Raw genomic sequence first — 7,162 nt, 5'->3', positions numbered from 1 at the left:
CTCCAGTACTTTGGCCACCTCATGTGAAGAGTTGACTCATTGGAAAAGACTCTGATGCTGGGAGGGATTGGGGGCAGGAGGAGAAGGGGACAACAGAGGATGAGATGGCTGGATGGATCACCGACTCGATGGACGTGAGTGTGAGTGAACTCCGGGAGTTGGTGATGGACAGGGAGGCCTGGTGTGCTGCGATTCATGGGGTCCCAAAAAGTTGGACACGACTGAGTGACTGAACTGAACTGAAAGTCATAGCTGATTGTGCACTGTAGCACTTGTAGCTTCTTCATGTATTTTGCCTGTCTATTCTGTTTGTAATTTCTGACTTAGCTAGTATAATGTTCTGTTCTAATGTTTCTAGTTATTTTTCCTAGGACTTGGGTGTGAAATGTGAACTATTCATAATTTCTTTATTCCCATAAATTATATAGAATCAACAAAATTCTTGACAGAAGGATCCTATTGATGAATGGTGAATAAAGTCTGAGCTATATAATTTTTTTTCTAGCAATTCCTACTCAAAATCTAAAATATTTGCATTCAAATATATGACTCAGGGGAGATAAAAGCACAAATTAGTGGAAACCAGTTCTCTCATATTTGTGTGTTTACATAGCTGAATCATCTTTTTAGTCTTAGCATAAATGGGAAATTGCAGCTGGCATCAAGGATAAATGGACATTATTAATGTTTACTCTGGAAATTATATAGCTACTGACTGTAAGCCATAAAAAAGGTATTCATGAAGCTTTGCATCTGTTAACAGGACCATTTGATGTAGCACTGGAAATACAGTATAAGTAGAATAGACTACTCTCTCTATGAATATCTTCACAACTAAATCACATTGCAGAGTTTTGACTGTTCTTTTTGAAATTATGATGAAAACAGTAAAGAAAGCATCATTAACGTTTGTAAGTCTACAACTGTTTTACCATAAAGCTGTCAGTGAAGCACAATAAGGGAAATATTTTAATACAAATGTCAGTTGGAATGAAGGGCTCTTTCTACTAGTGGCAACAGGAGAACTCATCTTAGGAGTGCTGAGAAATGGGTCAAGAACAGGAAAGTCTCATCAGCTGGTTTCATCCTTACCTGCTTAGCTGTGGAGAGAATCATTCAAATGTGGGTAACACTATTGGGTTCATTTACAGCGGGGCTATTTTCACATCTGTATGCTACCAGCAAACTAGCAGAGGTGATTACTCTTTTTTGGGCACTAACGAATCACTTAACTACCTGGTTTGCTAACCCCTAAGTGTGTTCCATTTCTTTAAGATAGCCAATTTCTCTCATTTCTTCTTCACATGGCTGGAGTGGAGAAGGAACAGAGTGATTCTTATACTTTTCCTGGGCTCTTTGCTCTAACTGTCTATTAACCTCTTAATGCTCTTGGTGAGTTGTGGATGAGTAGCTATAGAGAGCCTGAAAGAAACACAGCTTTGCATTTAGATGCAAATAAAATTTTCTATCTTAGATGCCTTATTCTTCTTAGCTTGACCTATGTTATCCATTTTCATCTCTCCCTGGCCTCTTTGTGCTTTTATTTTTCTCCTTGGTGAGACACACCAAGAATTTCCAACTCAACCTGAATGGCTCAGAAGACACCAGCTCAGAGGCCCATAAAAGGACCGTGAAAAGGGTGACAGCCTTCCTCTTCCTGTTCATCATTTACTTTTTCCACTCCATTAGGGAGCTGGATCTTTCTTAAGGTACAGCAGTATCAGGCCATGATGTTTGTTATGAAGATTTCAACTGTCTTCACTTTGGGTCCTCTTATGTTTTAATTTCGGGGATTAGCAAGCTAAGAAAGATCACCTTGAGTTTAATTTTGAATCTTATATTCTCTTTGAGAAAACCAAGATCATTAGTTTCATGGACAGAATTTAAATGTACTTTATGTATTCTGGAGAAAATGCCTTAATGGAAGAACTTGTAGATTCATTTTCAGTTTTAACATATCTTTCATCAGGTCCATTTAGGACCTTTCATCAGGTCTTTGTAAGGTTTCCCTTACAATCAGTCATTAATTAATTATATTTTCTCAAAGTGTTTTGAAACAATGTTTGATTAAAGGAAATATGCCTGCTATAATAACATTTGCTGGTAACAAAAAAAGTATTTGAGGCTTTAAGAAAGAGATTAAAAATATGTAATGGAATAGTAATATATATAATACCAGTTCAGTTCAGTCACTCAGTTGTGTCTGACTCTGCCACCCCATGGACTGCAGCACACCAAACCTCCCTGTCCATCACCAACTCCCAGAGTTTACTCAAACTCATGTCCATTGAGTCAGTGACACCATCCAACCATCTCATCCTCTGTCGTCCCCTTCTCCTCCTGACTTTAATCTTTCCCAGCATCAGGGTCTTTTTCAATGAGTCAGCTCTTCACATCAGGTAGCCAAAGGATTGGAGTTTCAGCTTAGCATCAGTCCTTCCAATGAGTATTCAGGACTGATTTCCAATGTGATATAAATAAATGTGTATGAAATCACATCATAGAAAGCAAAAAGAGTAAAATAATTTTTAAAATTAAACATCAATTCAAAATTGGAATAGGAAAAGGATTTTAAAATGTAATGTGGAATAATTTTCATATAAATATAATTGTAAAATTACTCTCACATTACAAATTTTGTAAAGAATATGAAGCAGTGAGAATTTTCATACTCTATTCCTAGGATTATACAGTAGTCCAATTACTTTGGCCAGTAATATGACACTGTTTAAGTAAGATGAAGATAAATATGCTGACTCAGTAATTTTGTACCTTAGAGAATCTTTGTACCTCTACATCAAGATACACATATAGAAATGTGCATATCGCTATTGTCTTGAGTGGCTAGAATTGAGATGTCACCAAAGTTTCCATCATTGATAAATTGGGTACTATAGAATACTGGTATAATAGAATACTACACAGCAATGAAATGAAAAAATAGAGCTATATGTTTTTAATTGAATTTACATAACAAAAAATCAACAAATCAGAGCTATATAGATAATAATGCACATAGGAAATTGAGGGGAAATATCAAGATATAAAAAAATGCACTGAAATTCCAGACACATATAGTTAAAAATAGGTAAACTGTATAGTTTTTGAAACTTATAAGATCAGTGGCAAAACTCTCAAGTTAAACAAATGAGTAATTATTGTAACAATTGGGATTGTAGGGAGGTCTGGAGGGAAGAGAAATGTTATCAAAAGAAGGAATATATGGGGAGGTCTAAATAGCTGGCAAAATACTATTTTATGAGTCAAATGTAGCACAGTGTCAGCAGTATAATTTTTTGATTCCTATGCATTTTTGTTTTCTTACAATCAATATTGGTCTTCCATTTTACAGTAATTTAAATGCTTAGATGGCATAAAAAAAGAAAGAAAATTATTGAAAATAATATTAGGCAGGAACCATATATTCTCATAGATAACATAGTAATTTGAGTTATTGCTGAATAAAGAGGAATACAGGATTATGGTAGTATTAAATCTTAGTTAAATTTTACAAATGATTTAAATTAACTGAAAAAATGAGGATGTGATAAAGGAATTATAAATCCACATTATTAACACTTTAGTTCAGTTCAGTCACTCAGTCGTGTCCGACTCTTTGAGACCCCATGAATCGCAGCACACCAGGCCTCCCTGTCCATCACGAACTCCCGGAGTTCACTGAGTCTCACGTCCATTGAGTCAGTGATGCCATCCAGCTATTTCATCCTCTGTCGTCCCCTTTTCCTCCTGCCCCAAATCCTTCCCAGTATCAGAGTCTTGTCCAATGAGTTAACTCTTCGCATGAGGTGGCCAAAGTACTGGAGTTTCAGCTTTAGCATCATTCCTTCCAAAGAACACCCAGGGCTGATCTCCTTCAGAATGGACTGGTTGGAGCTCCTTGCAGTCCAAGGGACTCTCAAGAGGCTTCTCCAGCACCACAGTTCAAAAGCATCAATTCTTTGGTGCTCAGCTTTCTTCACAGTCCAACTCTCACATCCATACATGACCACTGGAAAAACCATAGCCTTGACTGGACGGACCTTTGTTGGCAAAGTAATGTCTCTGCTTTTGAATATGCTATCTAGGTTGGTCATAACTTTCCTTCCAAGGAGTAAGCGTCTTTTAATTTCATGGCTGCAGTCACCATCTGCAGTGATTTTGGAGCCCCCCAAAATAAAGGCTGACACTGTTTCCACTCTTTCCCCATCTATTTCCCATGAAGTGATGGGACCAGATGCCATGATCTTTGTTTTCTGAATGTTGAGCTTTAAGCCAACTTTTTCACTTTCCACTTTCACTTTCATCAAGAGCCTTTTGAGTTCCTCTTCACTTTCTGCCATAAGGGTGGTGTCATCTGCATATCTGAGGTTACTGATATTTCTCTTGGCAATCTTGATTCCAGCTTGTGCTTCTTCCAGCCCAGCATTTCTCATGATGTATTCTGCATAGAAGGTAAATAAGCAGGGTGACAATATACAGCCTGACGTACTCCTTTTCCTATTTGGAACCAGTCTGTTTTTCCATGTCCAGTTCTAACTGTTGCTTCCTGACCTGTGCATAGGTTTCTCAAGAGGCAGGTCAGGTGGTCTGATATTCCCATCTCTTTCAGAATTTTCCACAGTTTATTGGGATCCACACAGTCAAAGGCTTTGGCATAGTCAATAAAGCAGAAATAGATGTTTTTCTGGAATGCTCTTGCTTTTTTGATGATCCAGCAGATGTTTGCAATTTGATCTCTGGTTCCTTTGCCTTTTCTAAAACCAGCTTGAACATCTAGAATTTCATAGTTCACATATTGCTAAAGCCTGGCTTGGAGAATTTTGAGCATTACTTTACTAGTATGTGAGATGAGTGCAATTGTGCGGTATTTTGAGCATTCTTTGGCATTGTCTTTCTTTGGGATTGGAATGAAAACTGATCTTTTCCAGTCCTGTGGCCACTGCTGAGTTTTCCAAATTTGCTGGCATATTGAGAGCAGCACTTTCACAGCATCATCTTCCAGGATCTGAAATAGCTCAACTGGAATTCCAACACCTCCACTAGCTTTGTTCCTAGTGATGCTTTCTAAGGCCAAGATAATCACGATGGTGTGATCACTCCCCTAGAGCCAGACATCCTAGAACGTGAAGTCATCCACTCTCAGTTTCTTCCAAAGTGGTGTAGAATGACTAAATCATGATTTTATCCTATTGGTAACCAAAGCACTCAGAATAGAAGGCAGATGTTGACATATTCTAGCTAACACTACAAAAAAGGAGAAGATACTTTCTTTAAGAGCTTGTGTTCCTAGTATTTTATTCAGTTTCCCCATAGAAGATATTTTATGTAAGAGCAAAAGATAATTCCTGTCACTGAAAAAATACGCTTAAGAAAATGAATAATCAAGATAAGAATGAATAAGCAAGGGTAAGAATTCAGTAGATGTATCTTTTAATTTCATTTTAAAAATTTCATTTATTTTGGCCCCACCAGTAGCATGTAGGATCCCAGATCCTCCACCAGGAATTGAACACATGCCCCCTGCATTGAGAACGTGGAGTCTTAATCATTGAAATGTCAAGGAAGTCCCAGGAATCAGGAGTTCCTAATTTATTTAGCAACCAGACACAATTTAAGAGAAAATCAGTGAACTGGGAGATAGCTATCCAGAATGAAACACAAAACCACAAAGATATAAAAAATAAAACCCACAGGGTGAGAAACATGAAGATTATAGTCAGAAAATCTTCACATATTTGTGTATTTTTGGACAGTACTGTTGAAATCTGGCTTAAAGAATTTTGAGCATTACTTAGCTAGCGTGTGAGATGAACCGAGACAGGTGCGGCATACAAACCCAGCCAGCGCACACAACCCTTGCAGCACAGAGGGCAGGCCTAGGTAGCTGAGTGTGACACCGCATACAAACCTATGGCACAGAGGGCGGGCCCAGGTAGCCGGCAGACAAACACAGCCGGTGCAAAGGGCGGGACTGTGGTGCTGATAGAGGGGAGGCATACAGACTTGGGCAATGCATACAACCCTCCCAGCACAGCCAAAAGAAGAACAAATAACCCCCGCGACAAAGATTGCAGTCAGTGAGACGTAAGAAGTGCACATAAACCCCATGACACAGAGGGCGGGCACGGGGAGCCGAAACAAGTCCACACTAGCTCCACGACGCAGAGACCAGCCGGGCCCTGAGACAAGTGCACAAGCCGACGACTCAGAGGGTGAACTTCGGGAACTGAGAATCAAGTGCACACAGCCGTGCAACACAGCAGGTGAGCTTAGGAGGCTGAGGGTTGCCCACACAAGTTGCTGTGACGCAGAAGGATCCACACAAGCACCTATCTAGCAAGTTTCTGCCAGCAACGCAGGGTGGGACAGGGGAACAGATGTACCAGCAATGATCCCAGGGACAAGTAGGGGACTGGCTGCACTGCAGTTACGCTGAGAGTCACTTTGAAACTGCTGCGGAAGTAGACGCACCTAACACCGCAAAAGCCAGAACGACTGCCCAAAAGCATACTGAACCCAAAGACACTCCAAAACCTACTACTGGACACTGCACTGCCCTTCAAAGAGAGGAGATCCAACTCCATCAACCAGAACACAGGCACAAGCTCCGCCGACCAGGAAAAAGTCTCAGGATACTAACCCAACCCTATCCACTGAGGCAGACTTGACAGCCAAGAACTGACCTTGAAAACCCTTAAAAATTTTTTTTTTCTGTTATAAATCACACTGTTTATTCCTCCAACATATATCCACCTTCACACTAGCATTTAGCAGTGCTGTGGAGTTTTCCTCGTTTTTTTTATTAAAAAAAAAAAAATTAGGATTCTTTCTTCTTATAATCACACTGCTTATTCTGAAACATATTTCCGCCATCACATTAGCTTTTTGCAGTGCTGTGGTGTTTTCCTTTTAAGTTTTTTTTTTCTTTTTTTCATATAAATCACATGTTTTATTCCCGCTACATATTTCCACATTCATATTAGCCTTTTGCGGTACTGTGGATTTTTCCTCTTTGTGTTTCTTGTCAAAAAAAGCAAGAAAAAATTCATTTTAGTTTTTTTTGTTTTTTTTTTTTCTCCTCACTTTTTGTTTTTCTTTTTTCTTGATGAGTGTTTTGGATTTTGTTTTAAATAAATTCAACTGCTTTTCCTACTGTTCTTTA

At 38.9% G+C, this 7,162-nt stretch overlaps 1 pseudogene; it reads left to right on the top strand.

Moving 5' to 3' along the window:
- Window positions 1–1,120: 1,120 nt before the first annotated feature.
- Window positions 1,121–1,921, top strand: LOC105002231 (annotated as a pseudogene).
- Window positions 1,922–7,162: the final 5,241 nt, after the last annotated feature.

The sequence above is a fragment of the Bison bison genome, unplaced genomic scaffold (assembly GCF_000754665.1).
Source record: "Bison bison bison isolate TAMUID 2011002044 unplaced genomic scaffold, Bison_UMD1.0 scf7180017864390, whole genome shotgun sequence".
Lineage (NCBI taxonomy): Eukaryota > Metazoa > Chordata > Mammalia > Artiodactyla > Bovidae > Bison > Bison bison.
The sequence above is the reverse complement of the archived record's forward strand: the minus strand, read 5'-3'. Positions and strand labels throughout refer to the sequence as shown.